This window comes from Chinchilla lanigera, unplaced genomic scaffold, assembly GCF_000276665.1.
Source record: "Chinchilla lanigera isolate Chin_1 unplaced genomic scaffold, ChiLan1.0 scaffold00009, whole genome shotgun sequence".
NCBI classification, from domain to species: domain Eukaryota; kingdom Metazoa; phylum Chordata; class Mammalia; order Rodentia; family Chinchillidae; genus Chinchilla; species Chinchilla lanigera.
The window spans coordinates 33,497,516-33,524,510 of NW_004955410.1; the positions used below are offsets into that span (position 1 = coordinate 33,497,516).

A 26,995-nucleotide genomic window follows, 5' to 3' on the forward strand; every position below is an offset into this window, starting at 1 on the left:
CCCGTGTCAGCATATTTTAATCTCCTGTTGAAGGTTCAGAGACCTATATTTAGTGCTATGTTGTTCACAGTTATATCCCATAAACTATGAAAGGCCTGACACACACCTTTGTACTTTCTTAACGTTTCACTAAGACTCATCTATAGCAAATTTTCTTCTACCAATCTGGAAGATTCCTGAGAGCAGGAACCAAGAACAGTGTTGTTATCTCAGCACAGTTCTTGGCAAAGTGTTTTATTAGGTAGTAAATGTTACTTGCTAAGTGAATAAATGAACTAATGAATGCATGGATATAATTTTTTTTATTGTCTTTTTGAGACAGGGTCTCACTGTGCAGTTCAGGCTGGCCTTGAGTTCACTTTGTAGCCCAGGTTGGTCTTGAACTCACAGCATCCTCCTGCCTCAGCCTCTCAAGTGCTGGGATTACAGGTGTGCACCACCATGCCCAGCTGGATATAATTTCTGTAGCAAGGAGGGGTGAGAATGAGGTTGCAGATGCCATTTATATCATATGAGCACAACTAGATTATGGCTTGGGATAGAAATGGCTCCATGTTTGGGCTAATATCATGGAAATTGTGTCAGTACAACCAAGATAAGGTCCCTGGGATTGTTATACCTATTTATAGTTTATTATGATTATACGCTAGTATAATAACTCCATAGTATGGACTCTGAGAAGGTAGGATGGCACATCTGGACACCCTCTAAATCCCAAACTGTCTACCCCAGCCTCAGCCCCCTTTGGATGGGGTAACAATCCATTGTCTGGAAAAGGCCATGATAGAACATTTTGGAGGCAGTAGTGAATCCTATACCCAAGACTATTGAGCCAGGAAAAAGAAGAAAAGATTACACCTTTTTCGGTGTTGTATGTGGGGTGGGCATGGAATTTTCCTGAGATAAAAGAGAGGAGCTCTGACTTATGTGTCTGAAACACAGTGCAGGAAGAAGTTTCTCAGGACATGAGGCCTCTCAAATTTTCATCTACCCAAGGCCAATGAAAATAGTGCCGCATTTTACAAGCAAAATGTTTGCATGCCGTTGAAGGATGAGCCAAAGAAAAAGTTTTTAAAAATGGTAGGAAGAGGACCTTGGTGAGTACAGCCATCCAGTGACCTTGTCAGTCACAGTGACGATAACTTTGGCAGGAGGGACACTGGAACAGAAAACTGGCCCCCAGCTGCAGAGGTATCCAGCAGCAGGGCTCCAGAAGCACTGTGTGGGGAAGAGCACTTGCAGGAGATGCAGGTGTCAGAAAATCATAAAACCTAGGACCTGGGGCCAGAGCCCAGAGGTACCCAGCAAAACCCTGAGAACAACAAGAATCCTAGAGACATGGAAGTGCCAAACCTCTTGTACATAGGCTCTGAGTTGCAGGAAATTTTTATTTGATGTTAAGGGACAAGCAGTCCCTTAACAAGCAGTTAAGGGAAAGCAGGAAGACCTGAAAACAGATAAAGATGAGTCACTATCATATACCATTATTTAAAAGTCTAAACACTTCTGGATTTAAAATGTGTACATTTTAGCTGGTTACTTCCTTTGAGCCTCAGTTTGATTATCTGTAAGTCAACGAGTAAAACTAAATATTATATAAGTGTGCTTCCAACTGTAATGGATTATGATACCCTTAAAAGTTTGCAAGGAAGGGGGGAAATTTATAGAGAAATCAGTAAAAAAAAACAAAAAAGAAATCAGTAAAAATGGATGCAACAAAAAGGACAAAAGTGACAAGCAGCAAAGAAGAGGTGAGTTTAAAATTCTTGAGTAAATAGAATATGATCACTTATCAGGAATACCTCTTACTAGGGTGACCAACTTTCCCTGTTTGACGGGGCCCCAGGACCACAGATTTTCAGTTTGTGAATCAAGAAAGCCCAAGAACAAACTGGGATGAATTGATACCCTGCTTATGAGCTCAGATGCCCAAATCATATTGTATAAAAAACATAGGAACAAAAACTAGGCAAATATTAAAATAAATTGGAATTGAATAAATAACAGGTAATATACTTTATAGATAGATAACAGTACATAGTAAAAATAGAAGTACCCCCAAAGAAGAAATCTAGAGGTCTCAAAATTTAGGTGAAAATAAAACAAGAAATAAATAAGTATATCATTCAGGAAATGTACTTCTAAAATCCCAGCCAGACATTCAATATGTGTGATTATTTACCAAGACAAATACAGAGTTTAAATAAATTCTAACGTTATAAAAGAAATTCAAAGAAGGACATTTTTTGGTTGTAAGTTGAAGACAAGGGAGAATAGAGTTTATTTTATCAGGGGGTCAGATCCTTTATTTTGCATGGGCAACCAGATGCTATGGCATTACTTCTCATCCATACTCTTCCCACCTTCCTGCCCAGCCCACATTGGACATGTGAGGCTTGCTTGAGCCCTTTTGGAAAAAGAGGTAGAAGCAAAAACTTGTAAAATTGTTTTGGTGACAGATTATAAGACTTAGGACTCAAATAGTGGTTTTTTGGCATGCAAAAGATAAAGTACCACATAACGGGCAAGGAAATCTCTCCACTTCCATGTGGAACCCAGCTTTACTCTGCTCTTTGAGGATGGGTGGTTTGGAGAGCAAGCTCCCTGTGGATATGGACAATGGCCAGGGTGAAACATCCTCAGGGGCTCCAGTGAAAGTAGAATGAAATTTCATTACATTATTAGTGAAATACAGAGTCCACCAAAAAATGTGTACATACTTCCACAGTCCATCGTAGTAATAAATGTCTGGAAGCTAACGGCCATCAATTTAAGCACCTCTTGTAAGTGTAGAGACCAAAGATAAAGTGCTAATTGCATGATGTCTCAATAAATTGAATATTAAAATATTTATACAAGCTTTCCTTTTCCTGATGTGTACATTTTTTGGTGGATTCTATATAATTCAGCAATTTAACATACATAATATTTTTCTGGCTTGCTTTAATTGATCATGAAAGATGATGTTTATTTCATTCATGTTCTTGTCACTATATGTTCATGTTACTTTGTCTTGATATTCCATTGTATTAAACATTTTGCAGTGTATGTGTCAATCTTTCCTGGTGAATATTTGAATTTTTTCTAGGTTTTTGCTTTTATAACAAGCAAGTTGCTATGAACATCTTTGTACCCACAAGTGCCTGGTACCAAAGATTTGTGTAAGAATTTCCTTAGAACAGAAATTACTGAGGAGTAAATGTACATAATCTTCAACTTCTCCAGAGAATAGAAATTGTTTGCAAAAGTAATTATACCAATGTACTTTTTAGAGATAGATATGAAAGAATATTGCATCCACAAACTTCAAATACCATCAATTTACTTAATTTTTGCCAATTTATTTAGAGTTTTCTAGACATGTTTCTTTTTTTTTGTTTTGTTTTTGTTTTTTTGTTTTGGTTTTGGTTTTTCTCCGGTACCGGGAACTGAACTCACGACCTTGCCCTTGCCAGGCAGGCGCTTTGCCGCTGAGCTAAATCCCCAGCCCCTCTAGACATGTTTCTGTTACTGATTTCTAATTTAATTTGAGTTTAGTCATAGAATGGTCTTTGTATGAATTGAATCCTTATGAACTTACTGAGATCTGTTTTATGGACAAACTTTAGTTCGTGCTGGCAAATGCTCCTTATACACTTAATATATTCTAATGTTAGGGGGTGGTCTGTGCTGTAACAGTCTATTAAATCATGTTGGTTCACAAATTGTATTTCAAGGCTTACATATCTTTCACTATTTTCTGACTACCAAGTATTGAGACAGGGCTATTTTAATCTCTTATTACAATAGTGAACTCAAAACTCTTCTTTGAGTTTCTACAGCTGTATCTTCAAGTCCACAAAATTTTTCTTCTGCAGTTTATAGTTTCATCTCAGACAGCATAGTTTTTTATCATTATAAATTTGATTTGAGTGTCTTTATTCTTCCATGTCTCTATCTAACCTTTTCAACACATAAAATTTAGCTTTAATAACTATTTTAATGAACTTGCTGCTACTTTTTTCATCTGTGACAGTCTTCAGTTTGTTTCTCTTGATTTTCTCCTTCATTATTGGTTGCATTTTTCTGTTTCTCTGTGTACAGCTGAAAATTATTGATTGGATGACAATCACTGCGAATTTTATCTTGTGAGGTAATAGATTTTTTTATTTGGATAAATATTCTTGAAATGTTTTATTTCTGGGATATAATTCAGTTAGGTGGAAAATTTTGTCCTTTCAGATCCTGCTTTGTTGATTTGTTAAGCAGGATTGAAGATTTGTCTATTACAGGTCTAATTCTTCCCCATTACTTTGACAAGACCCTTGTGGATACTCTATCCAGTACCCTGTGAACTATGAGATAGAATCTCACTGAATGCTTGAGGGGATCCTTTGAATAGCTACAGAGTCTTCTCTTTTTGCAATCTCTCCACTCTACTATTCTTTTCTGAAAACTCTGTCTCATTTTCTCCAGATTCAGCACCATCTCCTCAAATCAGGTTCTCCTACTAGGTTCTCCCCAGATCCTCCTCTTACACAGAAACCTAAAAACTCACTCAGGACAGTGGGTTGGGGCAAGAGTGAATCTCCTTTTTTACAGTGTCTCAGTTATCACTGTCTCTACTGCTTAATACCTACTATCTTAAAAACTTTTAAAAATACATTTTGTCCATTTTTAAACATTTCCAGAGAATTGTTATCATTTTGTATCAATCAAAAGCAGATGTCCTTGTCTTCTGTGATTGTGTTTTCTTCAATTTGCAAACAATTTTAAGAACGGGGTTTTTAAAAATGCAGTTTTCAAGAATGGGATTTTATTCATTGTCAGCAATCACATCCACAGCATGCACGTAATCCTCCAATGCACATGCCCACTCTTCTCCATATCTGTTACTTTAGCACCCTGAATGTGCAGAGTTCACTTGAAGTTTTCTAATGCTCCAATTTGAATAATTACATACCAGTCCTTCTCCTGAATGCATCTACCACAATATTATTTTGCTATTTTTGTCTCATCATCTCAAGATATCACATTCGGTAAAATGAAAGGGTATAAACTTTATAGCTTTGGTGACTGGTACATTATTAAGTCGCAATGACCTCTCAGAAATTAAAAATCACAATTCTCAGTACTTCCATTAATGACATAAAAGACTTTGATGTTCAAAAGTGTTCTTCAGAACATAGGCATAGGTGAGGACTTTCTAAACAGAACACCAATTACACAAGAAATAACACTGAGTCAACAAATGGGATCATATCAAATTAAGAAGCTTCTGTAAAACATAGAAACAATCAATAGAGTGAAGAGAGAGAAAACCTACAGAATGGGAAAAGGTTTTGTCAGCGACTCCTCAGAGGATTAATAGAATAGACTTTAGAATATAGAAAGAACTAAAAAAGTCAGGCATCCCCAAAGTAAAAGACCAACCATAAAATGGGCAATTGAAATAAACAGACATTTCTCAGAAGAACAAGTAAAAATGGCCAATAAGCATGAAAAAATGTTCAGCATCTTTGGCCATTAAAGAAATGCTAACTAAAACAGCACTGTGATTTCATTGTATTCTAGAAAGAATGGCTATCATCACACACTGAAAAAACAAGAAATGCTCGCAAAGTTATATGGAGAAAGGAAGACTTCTACATCATTGTTGGAATATAAATTACTACAACCAGTATGAAAATCCATATGGAGGCTCCTCAAAAACATTAAAAATAAAAATTCCATTTGACCCAGCTGTACTTCTTCTGGGTATTCTCCCAAAAGAATTAAATACATCATATTACAGTGATACATGTATGCCCATGTTTATAGCAGCACAATTCACCAAAGCTAAATCTTGGCAATGGTCTATATATGTCCATGAACAGAGGAACAAATAAAGAAAAATATATATATATGACTCAGAAATACTACTCTGCCATAAAGAAAAATAAACTTGTGTCATTTGTAGGAAAATGCACCTGAGATCATAATGTTAAGTGAAATAAATCACACTGAAGATTAAATATTGCATGGTTTCTCCTATATGGGAAATTTGAAGTATAAATTATGTAAAGGGTAAAATAAAAGAGATATGATAGAGAACAGGAAGGTAGACCTTTTGCAGATGGGAAAGGTGTCTGGGGAGGAAGGAAAAGGGAAGTAAAAGAGACTAAAATATGATATGGATATGTACCACCTCTCCACAGTTATATATTCATTGTGACAAATATGTACTACTAAAATTTTAAAAAAGATTATTCTTCAAAGCAGTTTACCTAAAAGTCATGGGTATATCCCACTGGCTATGTTTTTAATGTGGCATACTGGATGTTATAATGTATTTTTATTTGAGTTTTCAATTTCAAAACTTAAGTCATTAAAACAAACTAAAGGAACCAAACATAACTATATCTTCTTGTCTCAACTTGTGGGACTTCTGAATAATTTGATCTTTATGTTTGATTGGCGAGTACCCCAAATAACGTTCGCTTGCTTCACAAAAGAGTCAGTGAGACTCAAACATTAACAATTATGGGGAAATAAGTTAACTAGGGTCCAAGAAAACAATAAGCATTTCAAATATTCAAAGTTTAGAGTTAGACAGAGGTAGGATTATTGAGAAAGGTGATTTGTGTAACATTTTCTTTGGAATTAAAAGATAGAGCATTTTTTATGGTGCAATTTTTTCAAGTGATTTGCCCAACAGATAGTAATGATGGTTTCAATGCATTCTGAAAAGAAGTGAAACAGCTCTATCTTTCTCCCTTCCATGAATACACAGGAGGTAGGCCATTATTGTCATCTAACTTCTCTGTTTTTCATATAATATTATATTTTTTGACATTTTACTTACTTGAAAATTTCATATTCTAGTTCCTTTCTCCAGAAATGAAAGATGGTAATGCAAGAAAATTTTGAAACTTTTTATTTTAGAATAGACTTAAAACATGACAGGCTGAAATTTGGAAATAAACCTAACTTCGAATGAAATTTGAGGTTCAGAGATTTTGTTGAACCAACACAATAAGAGAGAATTCTTAGAGAAACTCACAAACTGGCTTTCCACATTGTCTTGGTTACTTTTCTCTCGTTGCTGAGACAAAATACCCAACTCCCAAAATTAAGGAAGGAAAGGTTTATTTAGCTTACAGTTTGTGGAGGTTACAGTCCATACTTGGCTGGCTCCGAGGCAGAAGATAACAAAACAAGAGCAAAGGGGGGAATGGCAGCCAAACAGCAAAGCAGCTAGAGCAAACAGGAGGAATCATGGCCAGCAGCCTCTTTCCCTCCCTTACATTGTAAACAGGCTATCCCCACCTAAGAGGCGTGTAGCTCTCACATAATCTCTATGCCCTCCTGTTCCACAGGCTCAGGATGTATACAAAGTAAGCACCCTAGCTTCCTGCTGAGTCACTTAGCCAAACCTCTAGACTCCTCTAGACAATTTATCAACCACTACACACATGCTGAAGATTAAAACTAGACCCATATCTTTCACCAAGAACTAAACTAAAATCAAAATGGATCAATGATCTGAATATTAAAATAAAACACTAAATCTTCTGGAAAATCACATGTGTATAACTCTTGAACACACCAGTGTAAACAAGGACTTGAAAATGTAGGTAGAATCAAATATAAATAGAATTGCAAACCCCAAAGGTTGTGAAGAAGGCGATAGAAGAACTGGAGAATAATAGTGATAAAGTCAGATGCAAGGCACATGGGCTCTTTCATACCAGGGAGGAGTCTCAAGAGTCACTAAGGGGAAATTTTCTCTCCCAGCACATGTTGAAGAACCTGAAACTTACCTCCCAGACATCCACGAATGTTCATTTACTTGTGAGCATGTTGTCTGTATCATCTTTGGGGAATAAGTCCTTCCCAGCCTATAAATGCAGAGAAAAAGCCGAATGCAACCAGTTGTTTCTGTTAAACAACATTTCAGGATCTTGACTCATGCTAAATATACACATCTGCAAACCATTTTATCAATTGCTGAAGAACACACTTCAGTAAAATCTTTGTTTCACTCTACATAAGTATCTAAATAGTAGTACATTCAAAACCACTAGATTGATTTTAAAACTCATTTTTAAGCCATCATTGTCACCACTGTAGGACTCGGTGGTCTCTCAGTGGTCCTCCAGGAGAAAACAGTGAGGGGATTTAGAAAATAAAGACAAGAGACAAAAAACTGGGAACAGATGAAGTGGCCTCTTACCTGATGGGCAGGAAGACTTAACAACAATAGTAGGGGCATTTATTTATATCCTGATACTAATTTGCAAAATTAGTATCTGAAAGGCAATGTTGCCTAGAAACTAATGACTGAAATTGTCCAGGCAGGATGTTTTTCTCAAGACTGAGGTAGCTTGAGGCACTCTGACTCTGTTCTGCCCTCAATTTCCAGCTCCTGCTACTCCCTACAACCACTAATATCAGCCTCATATACCCCTGCTCTCAGGAGCAGGCAGGAACAGAATTCTGGGCAATGAGTGTTGCTTTTTCAGCCAGAACTCGTATCTACCTTACAGCTCACCATACGTGAGTTTTGCTCTAAGTGGCCACTCTCAGGAAGCATTTTAGTTAACAGAAAGTTAGAGCATAAAACAACATTATGAAGAACACATCAAGAGTTCCCCTTGGGGCTGGGGATTTAGCTCAGCGGCAAAGTGCCTGTCTGGCAAGCGTAAGGTCGTGAGTTCGGTTCCCGGTACCGGAAAAAAAAAAAAAAAGAGTTCCCCTTAATAGCAACCTGGGGGCATGGAATTATGACAAAGGCAATATGGCAGTTGCAGCTTGGATTACCAGAAATCACAGCTTCCGTCAGGCAAAACTGCAAGAAAACCTAAAGATGCAGCCACATCAGCAAGCACAGGTGGTCTGACCTCCCTTCCAGACCACTGCCTTTCTGGTCTGCACAAGACCTTCTCCTCTAGTCCACTCCCACGTCTAGTCGTGGCTCAGTTGCTATTTACTAACATTTATCTGTTAGATAGCACAAGACTGGGGAAGGGAGTATAGAAACCTAAAGTCCCTGTGGCCAGTGAATAAGATAGAGGTCTAGTTTAGTTTCAGATCCTTGAGAATCTTCTGACAGGCCTCCTTTACCATGTTTCTCTCAAAGAATATTGACCACAACTGCAGAGCTCAAGGAGGTGTCAGGAGTGGAGACAGAAAGAGCGACATTATATTTACTCTCTCTGCCTTGTGACTTGCAGCCTGATCTAACCTGACAATAGGCTATTTATAACAAAGTTGACTAAGGCACGTGATCCAGTACGCTGTCCTCAAGGCTAAGCATGTCAATGACATTTTTTAAGTGTTGAGACAATTTACATCTTTAATGCTCTTAGCATCCTGTTTTGTACATCATTAACCATAATGTGGCCACTGGTTACATATTTATTTACCTGTCTTATTCCTTTCCTTGGTTGCCAGATTGCTGAGGATAGGAATTATGAGTAGCTTTTACATTTCAATCATTCCTATGCCTCTGGAAGCAGATGGCTTTTTGACTGCACAGCATATCCCCAAGCCTAGCAGGCACCAAGTGGTAACTTGACAAAGAGTTTTTCCAGCTGTTGCCACTGTGCACAGTGCATTTATTTGTTTCATTACATGCACTTTCAAGTACCTGGAACTAATATCTTTTAGTAAGTAGAGTATAATATAGATCCAAATATTCTCAAAACCCTCACATCCAACCTCCACTCCACTTTTCTTATCACATTTTATAAGTAATCATTCACTGAACTGAAATAAAAGGAAATTAATATGACAATTTAAAAAGTGCTTCTATCATTTTAGAAAACATTCTGTGGCTGATAACCTCAAGATCATGGCTGTTGAGACCACAGTACTGAAATGAAAGGTGGGTATTAGCACTATCCCTGACTGCACCCTTAGACTCTATCTGCCACTGCACAGATGAATCCCACTGATAGAAAACAGGGAGACCAAGAGCATCAGAGGCTTAGGGGTGCTGTCTCCTCTATGGAAAACAAATTCCAGTGAAGGTAGGGAATCAGCAGCATCTTCCACATACCAATGTGCTTTGGGGTTTGGATGTTGTTATCTGGGAATGTAACAAAGGCAGAGATGAAGATATGGATATATAGGAAATACAGATATATAGATGATGAGTTCTTGCTGCCGACAATATCCAGATGCTTCTTCCTGCCATGAAGTTAACATATGCCATATGTACCTTGCTAATAATGAAGAGATCCTCCCACTTCACAACCTTCTCTTGGATGGTTTTCAAATTTCACTTTTTCACTCCTGTTCCCCACATCCTCTTGCTTTACTGGTAACCATTAAGCTTTATAAATCTATAGATCATTAGTTATATGCTATTGCTGTTGAATTCTGTTCTGTTATTGGTGGAGGTAAAGATATTCCATTTAGTAGATATTTATGTCCAACACAAGAACATAAAATTAAATGCTGCTGAAGAAAAAAACAAAAAAATCACTTATAAAAGCAAACCTGTTAGAATTACAGCAGACTTCTCAACACAAACCTTAAAGGATAAAAGAGCTTGCAGTGACGTGTTTCAAACCCTAAAAGAAAACAACATCCAACCCAACATGATATATCCTGGAAAACAATTTTTCAAAATTGATGAAAAAATACAGTATTTCCATGATAAAGAGCACTTAAAAATTTTTGATCACCAAACCAGCCCTGCAAAACCTTTTCAAGAATATTCTAGGAGCAATGAAACTAACAGTGCCCAAAGATACAACAGAATGAATGCATCAGGTATGGCAAACAATTAAATAGAAGAGAAAGAAAAAGAGCTAACAAATGAAAAATAAATAACAGGAATAGACTGATACTTATCAGTAATAACTTGCATTGTGAGTGATCTCAATTTGCCAATCAAAAGATACAGATTTTCAGAATGGATCAAGAAACAGCCAATGATATGCTGAAACATAGAAGAAATATATACATGAAACTTATTTAACATATACAAGAAACATATTAAACATATGCAAGAGACATATTTAACTCAAAAAGAAATCCATAAACTAAAAATAAAGGAATGGAAATTAATATGCCATGCAATAGGAACTGACAATCAAGAAGGAGTGAGCTCCTATCCTATTTTCAGACAAAGTGAACTTTAAGCTAAAAGCAATCAGAAGAGAAAAGAAGGATGTTGGTTAAGTGAATGATTCAACAGGAAGAGATAACAATTATAAACGTATATGAACAAAACAACAGTGCACTCAACTTCATAAAACAAACACTATTAGATATAAAAGATCAGATAAACATCACTACAATTATACTGTGAGACCCTATTTATGATACCCTACTATTACCAAAAGACCAACTAGACAAGAAATTACTAAGAAATAGAAGAATTCAACCAAACCTTTAAACAAATGGACTTAATAGATATTTACAGAATGTTTGACTTGGCAATAACAAGTCTATTGTTGTCTGCTCAATACGTCTATGAATTGTCTACTCATTCCTCTCAGCAGCACATAGAACTTTCTCCAAAATAGACCACATGTCAGCCAATAAAGCATGCTGAAGGAAATGCAAAAGAATCAAAATTGTAAAACCATGCTATCATTAAATTATAGTGCAACGAAATTAGAACCAATTGCAAAAGAAACCACAGAAATTATGCAAACACATGGAAATTAAACAACATACTTTTGAATAATCAATGGATCACAGAGGAAATGAAGCAAGACATAAGACAGTTACTAGAATTAAATAACAGTGCCAAAGTAATATGCTAGAACGTGTAAGACATAATAAAAGCAGTTCTATAGGGGAAGTTTTAAGCTATGAATGTCCAAATTAAAAAAAAAAAAAAAAAAAAAAGCCCAAATAGATAAACTTAGGTTACATCTCAAGGTCCTAGAAAAATAAGAACAATCCAAGTCCAGAGCTTGTACAAGAAAGGAAATTTTAAAAATCAGAGAAGAAATCAATAAAATAGAGACAAAAATTACAAAGAATGACTCAATCAAAGAGCTACTTCTTTGAAAGATTGAACAAAATAAATAAACCCTAAGCCAATGAAAAATAGGAAAGGAAAAATCCAAATCAGTGCAATTTAAGATGAAATCATAATGAATACCACCAAAATCCAGAAATTAATAGCAATTACTTCACAAACAGGTATACTAATCAATGGAGGATTCAGAAGAAATGGAGACAAATATATATATATATATATATATATATATATATATACATATATATATATATATATATAATTTAAACAAGAAGATTTAAAACCCCTGAATAATATGCTAACAGGCAATGAAATTGAAATAGTAATTTAGAGAAGACTACCAGCTAAGAAAAGCCAGGTCTTCATAGATTTACTGCTGAATTCTATAAGTGTTTCAGGGAAGATCTAAGATCAAAACTCCTCAAACTCTTTGATGAAATTAAAAGGGAAGACATACCCCCAAAGTCATTTCTGGAAGTTAGCATTATTCTGATTCCAAAATGAGACAAGAAGCCAATCAAAAAGGAGAACTTGAGGCCAATCTTTTTAATAAACATAGATACAAAAATCTGCAAGAAGATACTGGCAAACAGAATGCAACAAGTCACAAAAAAGATCATACATCATGACCAATGAGGTTTCATTCCAGAGATGCAAGAATGGTTCACCATACACAATTCAATAAATGTAAACCATAACATAAATAGAAGCAAGAATAAAAATCACATGATCATTTCAATAGATGCAGAAAAAGGCCTTTGACAAAATCTAACATCTGCTCATGACAAAAACCCTGAAGAAAATAGATATGAAAGGACCTTATCTCAATCTGACAAAAGCCATTTATGACACACCTATTACTAACGTCATCCAAAATGGGGGAAAACGGACAGTTTTCCTTCTAAAATCAAGAACAAGTCAAGTATGTCCACCATCACTATTCCTGTTCAACAAAGTCCACAAAACATTAGCCAGAGAAATCAGACAAGAGAAACAAAATGGATATGTATATGAAAAGAAGTCAAATTATTATGTGCAGATGACATGATCCTCTACATACAAATCTCAAAAAATTCCACTAGAAGACTACTAGAATTAATAGCTACATTCAGCAATGTAGGAGTACACAAAACCAACACAAAAAATCAGTATCTTTCCTGTACACTAATAATGAACTTACAAAAAAAAAGAAATGAGAAAAACAACTTCATTCATAATAGCATCAGGAAAAACGAATTATCTAGGAATTAACCTAACCAACAAAATGAAAGACCTTTACAATGAAAATTACATCACTCTGAAAAAGGAGACTGAAGAAGACATCAGAAAGTGGAAAATATCCCCTGTTCTTGGATAGGCAGAACCAAGATAGTTGAAATGACCATACTCCCAAACTGATGTATTGATTTACTGCAATCCCAATAAAAATACTAATAGCATTCTTCATAGAACTAGAGAAAATTATCCTAAACTCATAATGAACCAGAAAAAGAGACTCAAAATAGCAAAAGCAAACCTATGTAACAAAAGCAAAGCAAGAGGCATCACAATCCCATATTTAAAGTTATATTACAAAGCTACAGTGATAAAAATAGTGTGGTACTGACACAAAAACAGATATGTGGCTCAGTGGAACAGAACAGAGGAAGCAGAAACAATCCCAGTCACATTCAGTTATTTGATTTTGACAAAAACATACATTGGAAGAAAAATAGTCTCTTAATAAATGGTGCTGGGAAAATAGATATCCACATGCAGAAGACTGAGCCTAGACTCATATCTCATCTTGTATTAAACTGAAATAAAAATTGATCAAAGATCCAAATGTTGAAACAGAAACACTTAATCTGATGAGAGATAAAATAGGTAACACTCTTGAAGTCTTAGGTATAGGCAAGAACAGAACCCCAATGGAACAAGAAATAGTATCACGAATCAACAAATGGGATAATATTAAATTTAAATCTTCTGTACAGTAACAGAAACAATCAACAGAGTGAAGAGATAATCTACAGAATAGGAAAACGTTTTGCCAGGTAATCCTCAAAGGACTAACTTCTAGAATATGCCTTATAAGGAACAGAAAAAATTTAAACTCTCCCTGCCCAAGAAAAGAACCAATCAAAAATTGGGCAACGAAATGAACAGACACTTCTCAGGAAAGATTAAAATGGTCAATAAATGCATGAAAAGGTACAACATTGCTGGACATTAGAGAAATGCAAGTAAAACAACACAGAGAGTCCACATTATTCCTTAAAGAATGACTTTCATCAAGAAATAAAATAATAAAAAATTCTAGATAGGATGTGGAGAAAAGGAACATTTTTACACTGTTGGAAGGAATGTTAACTAGTCCAGCCTATGGCAATCAGTACATATTTATACTATTGAAATCAGTATGGAGATTTCTAACAAAAACTAATACTACAAATTCCATTTGACCCAGCTTTTTGTTTTTCAGTATCTTCCTAAAAGCAGTAAAGATATATAACAGTAACACATGCATACCCATGTTTATATCACCATGTTGTATAATAGCTAAATCTGGGAAATGGTTCTATATGCACACCAACAGATGAATGGATAAAGAAAATGTAGCATTCGTACACAATGGAGAACTACTCTGCCATAAAGAAGGATAAACTTCAGGCATATGTAGGTAAATGAATCCATCCTGAGACCATAATATAAAATGAAAATAAACCAGACACACAAGCCTAAATAGTGCATGGTTTCTCTTATATGAGAAACTCAAAATATAAATGAAGACAAAATAAATGTTAGCAAGTAGGAAGATCTTTTTCAAATAGGAAGAAGAACAAGAGATGGAAGGAGGAGAAGAGAGAGAAAGAGGATGAAAGAAAAAGAATTGAAGAAAGAAAACAATGGAGGTGCAGTTTTTGTGGATGGGAAGGAGACCAAGAATTAGATGGAGCAGGGAGAGAGGGAAATGGTAAAGGATAAAAACAAAATTAAGGGGCCAGGTGTGGTGGCACACACCTGTAATCCCAGCACTTGGGAGGCTGAGGCAGGATGATAATTATGAGTTCAAGGCCAGCCTGAGCTACAAAGTGAGTCCAAGGCCACCCTGAACTGTCTAGCAAGACCCTATCTCAAAATGACAAAAAAAAAAAAAAAAATTAAGATGTGATAGGTACATCTACTAACTGTTCACACAGATGTAATCATTATGTTCTATAGTCATGTGCTAATAAAAATAAAATTTAAAAAGAAAAGAGGAGAAAATGGAGGCAAAAAATAAATTGCTCCCAATGACCCAGAAGCACCTCAGGATCCCATTGCAAACCACTGTACACCCCATACTTCATCTGATAAGTACATATTCCTTAAAATTGGATCATCCTCATGTCTGAAAAGAGTTCCCTTCATAATCTTCATATCTGATTTTGAAACTCTAAAAATTAGTGATGTTAAATTCACCCAGGATGAGCGTATGACTAGAGATCCAGAAGTGATGATTTGCCACCATTGTGGAAGTTCTGATTTGGGGTAATTCTTGCTGTTTAAGCAAAGAAGCTGAGACTGAATTAGGCTGGCCTTGATGTGCTCCTGCAGACTGATGGAGGATGTATCCCAAGAGTACAGAAATCCAGGGCTGAAACAAGCAGGGACCCTGCCTCCTACAGGGAGGGCATGAGAAAAGCAGTGCAAAGAAGGAAAGAGGAAAAAGACTGAACAGAGAGATGCGCCACATGGATCCACAGCAGCTCCTGAAAATTAGCTAGGACGATGCTGTTGTTGAGGGGAATGGCAAAGATGCAAAGTTATACGGGGATGGAACAGTGTCCAAGCTGTTCCAAAAGAAGCAAATGAATCTGCTTTATAAGACAACATGTACCTTGTTGTATTTTATCAGCTAATATTTATATTCCAGGGCCTGGTTCTCCAAAATTTATCTGGGAATGAAAATTTGCAGTGAGAATCTGCATGCCATAGTTAACCTTGTGGGCATACAGCAACTTTGAGGCAAGGGAACATTTTCTATGGTAAAATGAGAAGGATGGCGTAAATCATGTTGTAATCGCTGGCTACAAAGTTCGATAACATGAAGGACATCAGGTTTCTGAGTCGCTTCTCTTTTCCCTGGGAAATAATGAGAGGGGACTGCTCATGCCTGCCTGCTTGAGATAAATACTGTTTCAAGGACTTTCTAAAGTCTCACAAGTTATTCCTACTTGTTCTACCCACACCCCATACTTTGCACATTTCATATTCATAGATTTCTGTTACAAAGTTTACCTTTACTTTTCTCTAAGACCACAGCAATCCAGACCAAATGTCCCAGAAAGAATACTTATCTGAAAGTGGCACCTCCACCAGTGAGATTCCAGCTCCTATCTTGGGCCTCCAAGGCCACTGAATTCTGTATCCAAATAGTTTATGTATATTTTTTTTCCTTTTGCTTTTAAAAACATCCCCCTACTTCCACCTCTTTGAGTATAACCAGGGATTTCTATGGTACATGTATTTATTCCCATTGTAATACTTTGTCATTTCCTAATAAATATCTTTATTACTTGGAAAATCGTTTTTGGTTGTTATTTACCTTAATAATCATTTTTGGGGGCTTTATAAAGTCCTACACTGTATAAATTATCTCATGAAATAAGTGCTCTAATCCCACTTAACAGATGAACTGACACATATAGACATTAACTAATGCACTCAAGGCAAATGGTAAATAAGAGATTTCACTACAACCTGTCTGGTTCAAGAGCCATTTGTTTGTATTTTGGTTTATAATTTGACACTGTGCTCACATATATGTGTTCTTTAATTTGATTGTCATAATGCCACAAGGTACATTTGATTGTTAACCACATTTTACAGAGGAAAAACTGGGAAAGAAATTGGTCTAAGGTCAAGTGGCACAGCCAAGATGCACAAAGTTTTTCTCTCATTTATGTGTTTTCAATTCATTGCAAGAAGGCTGAAGTTAAATCTTAAAGTAGGTATTGACCTCCTGGCTGTATATGGTGACATAAGCTCATAGAGGTCCATTGGAATGGTGCTTCTATACATGAAAAATCTCAGCACACCTCACTAATGATTGTTAAATTATCCACTTCAATGTTGAACATACATGTGTGCCTCATAATCACTTAGCTACTAGGCAGTACTATAAAGTCTCATGGATCTACATATGAGACATTTCATTAGATGATATGACAGTGCAAGTGTTGGTGACTTAGGAAGTCATTTTAACTCAAAGAATAAAAAGTGTGTATTATTATTGATAACATTTCTTTTAGAACCATTAACATCAAAAGTTAGTAAAGGAAGAACAATTTTTATTGGCTAATTGGGTTTAATCAGTTAATTCCAATTTCTGTGTAACAAGTGGGCTCATTATAACAATCATTTATTTGTTTATGATTTTGTGGCTTGGAGCTTGGGCTGGAATTGATTAGTAGGTTGTCTCTACTCCACATGGTGACAGGTGCTCTGGCTCTCATATTTGGGCTTCATTTGTGTAGGCTGGGGTGTCAGGGAACACTGGGGTCCCTCTTCACCAGTGGTCTCATCCACCAGGAGCCTAACTTGGACTTGCACGCAAGGCAGTAGCATTCTAGTGGGCCTACTCTTGGAATGTATGCAATGTTACTTCCCCCACATTCTGTTGTTAAGCAGCTCACAAGATCAGTACGAAATAGATTCTATCTCCTGATGACTGTTATTGCAAAGAATCTGTGGCCCCTTTTAATTAACCCCAGAAATTTTGATAAGAACTTTAATTAGATTCTTTCTAACTTAATGAATTTGCCAAATTATTCTTGGCTTGTACTCTCAAGAAAGTTTCTGTAAGGCTGGCAAATATGTATGCATAATGGCTTTTATTTTGCTAAAACAAAAAAAAGAAAGCAAAATTGAGAGAAAATTGTTGTGCAAAAGATGGATAAGCCAGGGATAGTGACCAATATTTATCGTTTCTAACATTTCTATTTCATCTTATCCAAGGGGAACAAGGAGCACATAATAAGAAAAGGAGAAGAAAAGAATCTCATTCTTGGATCATATATTTTCTCCTCTAACTTATGAATAGTCTTTCAACTTTGTTAATAATGCTACTAGAAATCCTAATATCAAAGCCCTCTTTTATTGCTCCTGATTGGAATTGGAGGGGCTGAGGGGAATGATAGGGCCCCAGGACAAGACCCCCAAACCCTCAAGAGGATACAGCAGCATTAAGCAGATGAGAGCGGTATCCCTTTCTCAAGTTGCAGCAGAATCAGAGAACTGCAGCCTGGGAGAATTAAAGAAACAGGATGCCATGTCTAGATACTGGTGGCCTGGGCTGTTGACATATCCATAAATCCTCCCCTTCTAAACTGCATTAACACAGGAACTGAGCAGGATCAAAGAACTTGTCAGAAAGAATCTCAACAAGTATAGCATGAGTGACCACAAAAGACGAAGAGGGAGAAACAGAAGGCAAGACAAACAGGACAGTCATCAGACTTTATTCAGTTCCCTCACTGACAAGGAACATTGAAAAATCAATTCTGCACTAGCTGAATCTGTTAGAGAGGTGCCATGAAAGACAGTATTCCTTACCTCTGACACCTTTGGTAAGGGTCAAGCAATTGTTTTGTTATATATCCGAATTAAATTAAGGAAAGTCTCATCTCAAATAAAGTAAGTTAAATACAGCACTTAGCACCGATACTGACCTTTGCAAGATGTTAGTCCCCTTCCCTGTTACAAGTAGTTCCTGTCTTGTGATAATGCAGAACTAAAGAGGTCTGGTTGCCAGTGCTATCTAGAACAATCTTTGGTCTTGTGGTCTAAGCACATGTCCTGTTCCCTCTCTTACTCTTCTCCTTCAGAGGATCCTATTTCACTACTCACCCTCATTGGTGCTGCTGTTTTGACTTTAGAAGATAAGTTGCTTAATCACAACTCTAGACAATTTGTAGTTTGTAAAGTCACAGATTAGAAAAAATGTGTGTGGAATCCCCTTTGACACCTGCCCCTTCTCCCTCCCATTGCTAGCCTCCTGGCTTCCCTGTCACCAACTAGTGACAAATGGTCCAGGTGATAATCACAGCCATATCACCCACTGCCATCAATTTGGTTTCGTGAGATACACATTTAGTAAGCTATTTGGCATCTTTCATGCACCAGCTAGTGCACGCCATGCTGTGATGATGTCCTGTCTTCTAGAAGATCATGGCGGGCCAGACTTGAGGGCAATAGTGCAGTTCCAGATACATGGGATGGAGAGGTTATTAGAGAGTGCCTGACCCATCCCCACCATAGTCCACAGTGAGGGTGAGGAGAGGAACAGTGTGTCTCAGGTCAGCTCATGCACACAGTACCCCAGCCTGGACAGGGTAGATTGGCCAGACATGGAGACCCATGGGGAACACTTGACCACTATTTGAACTGGCCATGGAAACTCAGGAATGGATTCCCTGGATATCAAATGTGGTGTGACATCTCCTGCACCTGTGCCTTGTGAAATACTGGAATATTAGTCACAGGATTTAAATTGTAGGCTATAGATACACTTATGCAGTGAAAGCAGCAGTTCAACTAACTTCTATTTGTTAAGAATCTCAAAAGCAGATATTCTTTACCAAATACTTTAGGACTGGAATTTCGGCCCAAATCCATAACTACCACTCTCTAGCTCTGGTATTTGGAACTAGAGCATTCCCAATGCTGCCCTCTTCTAAGAGCCTTTTGGAACACAGATACTGGTTTTTATTGAGCACTGAGATAGCCCAAATAATTGAAGAATGTAAACACAGGGTGATGTCAGAGAAGAACTCCATTAAGAGGGTCAGGCCTTAAGAAATCCCATCATAAAAATGGAAATGGTACATAGAGCTACACTCTATCAGGGAAATCACAGGAGAGATTCATTTCACTCACAAAGTAGCCTCTTTTCCTATAGGATCTATAATAGAGAAAGAACTAGAACAAAAAAAAAAATCCAATCAGTTCAGCCCTAGTTATATTTCATTGAACCTATATGCTATGGTTTAGATCTAGAATGTGACCCCAAACCCTCATGTGTTCAGAAGTGGGACTTATGGAATATGATTGTATAATGGAGCTGCTGAACTCATCAGTGGATTGGTTCACTGAAGAATTCAGATCTAAATGTGCTATTAGGAAGTGGCAGATCACTGGGAGCATGACCTGAAAGGCTATATATCTCTCCCTTGCTCCTCCCTTTTATCTCTGCTCCCGTTCTACTATGATCTGAGCAACTTTCTTCCTCTAGGGTCTTCCACCATGCTGTTTCTCCCTTAGAACTGGCCAACCATGCATAGACTGAGACCCCTGAAGCCATGAGCCAAAATAAGTCTCTTATCCTTTAAGTTGAAAGTGTCAGGAGCTATGTTCCAGTGATGAAAAAGTGACTGAGGCAGATTTTGGTATCAAGAGTGGGGTTGTTACTAAGTGTGGTTTAGACACCTTTAGAACTAGTCCATAGGAGGAGTTTGGAAAAATTTGGAGATGCTTGCTAGCAAAGCTCTAGAATGCTATAAGCCAGATTTGACAGGAAATTCTTGGTGTAGTTTAGGAGATCAGAATGCTGATAAAGTGCAGATAGAAAGAAACATCAGGCTCAAGAGATATCAGTTGAGAACAAGGACTGCATTAGCAGTTAGACACCTGGTGCAAGGCAATGTATGTTATGCTCTGCTTGAAAATTTTCTACATTTTGCCTATGTCCTGGGGATTTGTAGGAGACTGAGATTAAGGGTAGCTAATGAATTAATCAGGTTGAAGAAATTTCAGGGTATCCCAGTGTTCAGATTTGGGCATGAATAATGCTGGCACTTTTTAGTCAGATCTACAGGAAGAATCAGAAGCAAATGACTGAAAAGTTTTGAGTTTCACCAGAAAGGAAGCACCTCCATAGTTAGGGCAAGGGAAAGCATGGTTGCCAAGAAGATTCTTTTTTTAAAATTTATTTTAAGAATAAAAGAAGGAAAACATATTAACAAACAGACATCCATTTGCAAAACAGCATACGAACAATACACCCAATACAGAGTTACAGACAAAGTGGTAGGAAATTAACAATGGCTGTTGTACTACATATTGATATCTTCAAAGTGGTTTCTCAGGAGAACAAATAGACATGCAAGAGTGATCAAATAATTAATCATTAACTGTTTCTTTCAGTAAAGCAATAGAAATCAGTAGTACAACTATGTTAGTTATCCTGTATGTACATACATACATAATTTTCCCTTCTTTCTTTTCTCTGTTCCCTCACCCCAGTTACTCTTTACTTTTAGCATTTTCCTTTCGTTTCACAATGTCTGTCATACCTCCTAATTTTTATTCACTCTTTCAGGTTCTTACACTAGTGAGACAATAGGTTGCTTACACATAGAGGTCTGGTTTATTTCATTTATGAGTGTAGTCTCTAGTTGTGGGTAGGAAATGCCAGAAGAAGGAAAAGAACAGTTAGGACACTTGTATCACTGAGAAACACTACTCATTGGTGAGCTTCCATTTGTGAGTGAAGGCTAGCAATTTACTATGGATGGCTATGAGAAGCACAAACATGTATGAAGCAAAATTCACTTAAGAGTGATGCCTAAGTGATTCCCAGAAAAGTTTGGATTTTTTTTCAGCAAATATGTTCTATCTTACCTCCTTTGAGAAGAAAACCTCCAAAGTAATCATGAAACACTCAAAAGTCAATAGTACATACTCAGGAATGCCCTAATAGTTTCAACACAGCCTGAGAAATTCACTCTGCTATAGGAATCTATGGCCAAGCTAAAAAACATCTGTTGCAGAATGAACCTGCCTAGTTGGAAGTGGAGAATACCATCCCTTTCCTCGTTGAGACTTGCCCAGACAGTTTGAGATGTGATCTGAAAACCTCATCCAGCACCTTATCCAGGAAGGCTGGTTTTGTACATGTCATACTGTGACTTGCAGAGGGGAGCACAAACCTGGCTTTCCAGAGCAGTACTACAGCCCTACGCTTGTCCTGAGGTCTTGTTTCCAGGGGACATGGGATTAATTTTAGCAAAGTATACCTGGACATATAAAAGTTAAAGTCATTTAGAACAAATGTAGTACTCAGGTGCAGGTCCAGGCGCAGACCAAGGCAATTTTCAGATGCTGGAAAATTTTGTCTTTGAATCCTCACCAACTCCTATATCCTTCTGTTTCTCAGAGGCAAGTGAGGGGACCTTACCTTGCCAGTGGCATCATCTAGTACTGTGTCAGAAAAGCAGGATTTCAGCTCCACCCCAGGCCCTTAGTCAGAACCTGTACTTTCATGAGTTAGTTCCCAGGTGATCTCTGTTCACTGGTAAGTTTAAGGAGCAGTGTGTGGCTACCACCCCATTGCCCATGTCCTACTCAAAACATACTCCACTCCCTGTCCTCAGCCTCACCCCGCCCACATACCTTCCAACAGCACAGGAAAAGATACCTGCTGGTTTTGTGTTCCAGAGAGGAAGTGGTCAGCATAGGCTGATTTGAGATATGCTCCACAGGTGACTCATGGACCTCACTGTGCTTCCAACCAGTCACCTATATTTGTCTTGGAGTGACAGCTGACCAGAGGAACACTGGGACAAGATGACCCAAAGAAATTCAAAATCTATTCATTCCCACAGCTCGCAATCTAGAGCTGGTTTGACTACATAGAGAAATATGAGACTTTTGAATATAAAAGAATCACTCTTCCTGCTGAGTAAAAAGAAAAGTTCTTTCTTTTTTCTTCCTTCCTTCCTTCCTTCCTTCCTTCCTTCCTTCCTTCCTTCCTTCCTTCCTTCCTTCCTCTCTCTCTCTCTCTCTCTCTCTCTCTCTCTTTGTGATTATTATGACAGAAGACCTGTTCCAGGTTTCTCCCTCAATGCTCAGGGATTCTTCAAGGACTTTTGTCAAGAATGATTTCTTCCCCTGTTGTAAACTTTATATTCTGGCAGGGAGGGTGCAATTAGTTTCCTGTTGCGAAAGCAAAAAGTTAAGCAAATATATCTTGAAGAGTAAGAGAGTACTGTGAGTTCTTTCAAGGAATGTGTGTCTTTTGTGCTACTCTCCCTTGGAGTACAGGCTTAGAGTTGTTTTGGTGACAGATGATTTCTCAGAATTCACAAACAGGTCCTTGCAGATGGCCCCTGAGCAAGGTCTATGTGGCAGAAGGACTATCCCTGATTGCATTTACAGTTCAGAGCTAGAAAACCATGAGGCCATCTTGAAGACGTTTTGGGATGGGACAAGTGCACAGGGGAAAGGGGCACCGTACTCTCAAAACAGACCACAGAGGCCAGGGCCTGCGGAAGCCCCTGCCCCTCATTCCTCCCAACCCTGCCTTTATGCTTTCTTCTCCTTTATAGATAAAAGGAAACAGAAAATAAAACAGAAATCCCTATGGAAATTGGAGGTACCTGTAGCCGGGACCTCTCCTGATGCCTGCGATGTGCATTTTGTAGGTTTCTGTCTCTTTTCTCTTGCCTGTTCCATGATCTCTGTCTCTCCCTGTCTGTCTGTCTGTCTGTCTGTGTTTCTCCTTTCCTCTCTGTTTCTGTAGGTCACCCACCCCATCACCCTCTGTGTTCCTCTTCAGTCCCATGAGGCCCTTTCTTACTTCCTTCAGGCTAACGAGTGCTCTGGTCTACAGCTTCCACGATCCCTGCTCTTCACTGCTCACCTTTCCAGTGCTCCCAAGCCCAGCCCCAGTCCCCATGGGTTCTCCGCCTCCTTCTTCATAATGAAACCCATTAAAAACTTATTGACAAAGATTCTTTTCTTGGCCAAATTTGGTCATTATTGGTCTTTGCTTGATTTCTGATTCTTCTCCTAGGTCCATCTGTGTACTTCCTTGTAAAATACAGTTTTAGCAAAGAACCTTCCAAGTTAGATAAGCGAGAACACTCTATGCTCATTATCTGATCACTCTCAATACCAAGCAATGTTCCCCATCCTCCCCCATCCTCTATGTCCGCTCTCCCTTGCCTATCTTCAGCAAGAATCCTGTTCAGCCTGTTTAGACAGAATGCTTTCTGCCCCCAATGTCTCCTCTTAGTAATTTTCCATCCACTGACCCTGACATTGCTATCAGTTCTCATTTGCCCATGCTGTGTGCAGAGCTGAGCCCAATATCCCTCTTCCATTGCAGGACCTTGTTGCAATGTCCCCTGCATCTATGTTGATAGTCTTATTTTTTTATGTTTATTTTTTGTCTTTTTGAGATATAATCTCACTGTGAAGTTCAGGCTGGCCTTGAGCTTACTTTGTAGCCCAGGATGGTCTCAAACTTGCAACAATCCTCCTGCCTCAGCCTCCCAAGTGCTGAGATTATTGGTGTGTGCCACCACACCCAGCTATTTTGATAGTTTTAAATAAAGTCTTCCTTACTATGCTTTTTTGGGGGCGCGGTGGCAGGGGGAGTTTGCAGTACCAGGAACCGAGCTCACAACCTCGCTTGCCAGGCAGGCACTGTGCCACTGAGCTAAATCCCCAGCCCCCTTCCTTACTATGCTTTAATAGATGTCTCTTAATAATTTTTAACATTATTCACATTGAACCTAATGGTCCGTGGATCCAGGATGGTCTGTGGATTTATCAGCTACATTTTTCAAGACATTTCCAATTGCCAGGGCCATGGTGGTACAAGCCTATAATCCCAGCCCTTGGGAGTCTGAGGCAGGAGGATCACTCTGTGTTCAAGACCAGCCTGGGCTACAAAGTGAGCTCAAGGCCAGTCTGAACTGCATAGTGAGACCCTGTCTCAAAGAGACAAAAAAAAGAAGACGTTTCCATATAAAAACCTAGAGTTGAATTGAAATCTTGAGAGTGAATTGATGGAGAAGGTTTGAGAGCAGAAGAGAGTCTGTAATTCCAGCTATAAAGAAGTCTAGATTCCAAGGAAATGTATAATGGGAAGAGGGTACTTAGTATGTCATTCATCTCAAGGATATTTGGCTCCTCCTATATTTTCTTCCTTTGAGTTTTCCTACCTGGAATACGTCGGGTGGGCCTAAACTGTAAAGCAAAGGATATTATACTTTAAAGTTAGAATGCTGAGTGCCATCAAAACTATGACCTGTTGTTGGGAGCATATAGACACAGAAAAGGACTTCAACTATAAATATTAAGTTATTAATATGATGTTAGGGATGACTGGTTACTTGACCTTGTTCTAGATTGCCATCAGCATTCCAAATGGGTCACTGAGTTTCAAACTCTAACAAGACTTTGTTGGTGTCAGCACATTCCTCATAAACAAGGTAAGCTTAATTTCCTAATGAACATTAAAATTCAGAGAGCTATACTTAGTTATAACATTCAGTGCTGTATCACACAAAATGTCCTAAAATGTGGAAGGTCATAGTGAACCTGAGCTAAGGTCTTTGTTTCTGTGATTCACACTGACAACCTTGATCTGGTACTGAGACTACCAGTCCTTCTTCTTGCATAAGGACAGGGCTTTATGCTTCTTTGATTTGTCCAAGGGTTTGGAACAGTGTATTGTGTATGATAATTGCAGATCTTTGTGGAAAACATAAACCCAAAGCCTCATGCTTTGTATATTCTCCAGAAAGCATCACTTTGACAAGCTAAGGATGGAAAATGCCCACAAGCAAATGGAGTGAAGACAAGGAGGCAGCCATTGTTATGGGCTCCGGAAGGATATTCACACTATTGCTGCTTGTTTGGGGGCTTGAGCCATGCATAATGACTGTTGTGCTATGGGTAAGGTCACTGAATAGTATTTGTACTCGCCTTTCCATCTGGGCAAGCCCCTCCCACCAATTTGGTGTAGCTCTCATGTCCCTTCCCCCAAGAAGCCCTTCTCAGACCCCCTAATTATTTGTACCTTTGTGCTCTCTTAGTACTATAATCAGACCACCTGTACTATATCTTCTTTCACTAGTTTAGAAGCTTCTTGAGAACAGAAACCAAGCACAGCTATATTTTCTTAGCACAGACCTTGCACAATCAGTATTATTAGGTTGTGTGATTTGGTAAGTAAATGAATTAATGAACATATGGCTATAATTCCTATGGGACCAGTGAGAATGAGATCACTGATCTGTTCATATCAGATGCACACAACTAGATTATGGCTTAGGGTCAAAATTGCTCTATCTTTATACTAACATCATGAAAATTGTGTTAGTGTAAACAAGCTAGGGTCCTGGACATTATTATAGATGTCTGTACATATTAGTACTGTAGATAATTATTTGAGGTGAGGATCCTGACACAGCATATTGTGCACTTCTGGGGACTCACTAAATACTAGTCTACCAATTACCCATCCCCTGAGCAAAATTGTGATGGAATATTTTGGGAACAGAGTTACCCCTACAACCTCGACTTTTGACCCACAAAAAAGAAAAGCCGCTCCTCATTTCTGTATTATATGTGCAGTGGTTAAGAAATTCCCTAATAGAAGGGAGGAATTTTGACTTGATTATGTATTTGAAGCATGATCCAGGGGGTGTGTTCTTGGGGTAAGGATCTCTCAGGTTACCTTCCACTCTAGACCAATGAAATAGTTCCAAGTTTTAGAAGAGAAGTACCTGTGTGTCATTGAAGGATGAGGTAAAGAAAAAGTTTTTGAAAACAAAGAAGGCAAATTCAAAGAGCTTATCTTCCAATAAAAAGCACTTTAACAGTGGTAGGAAGAGGATCTTTGTGAATACAGCCATCCAGTAACCTGGTTGATCATGGCGGTAGTAACTTTGGCAGGAGGGAAATTGGAAGGAAAAATAGGTCCCCAGCTGCTGAGGTATCCAGCAGCAGGATTCCAGCAACTTTGCATGAAAAGAACACATGCAGGAGGTTAGAGCAAGTTAGGCATCAGAAAGTCAGCAAAGGCTTGGACCTGGGACCTGGGGCCAGATATATCCAGCAAATCCATGAGATTACAAGGAGTCTTAAGGACATGAGAAAACACCAAGTTGCTTGTCATGTATGGGATCTAAGTTGGAGGAAATTTTTATTTGATCTTAAGGAACAAGCTGTGTCTAGCAAACACAAAGACTTGAGGACATATAAAAATTAGTCACT

The 26,995-nt window shown here is 38.0% G+C and overlaps 1 long non-coding RNA gene across 1 annotated transcript in view; it reads right to left on the minus strand.

Moving 5' to 3' along the window:
• LOC106147797 overlaps positions 1–22,269 on the minus strand; it is a 31,410-nt gene extending 9,141 nt beyond the window's left edge. The window contains exons 1-2 of the long non-coding RNA XR_001232763.1: positions 22,164–22,269; positions 7,782–7,859 (exon numbers count right to left, since the gene is read on the minus strand). This is a non-coding gene — a long non-coding RNA (uncharacterized LOC106147797). The remainder of the gene's footprint in view (positions 1–7,781; positions 7,860–22,163) is intronic.
• Positions 22,270–26,995: the final 4,726 nt, after the last annotated feature.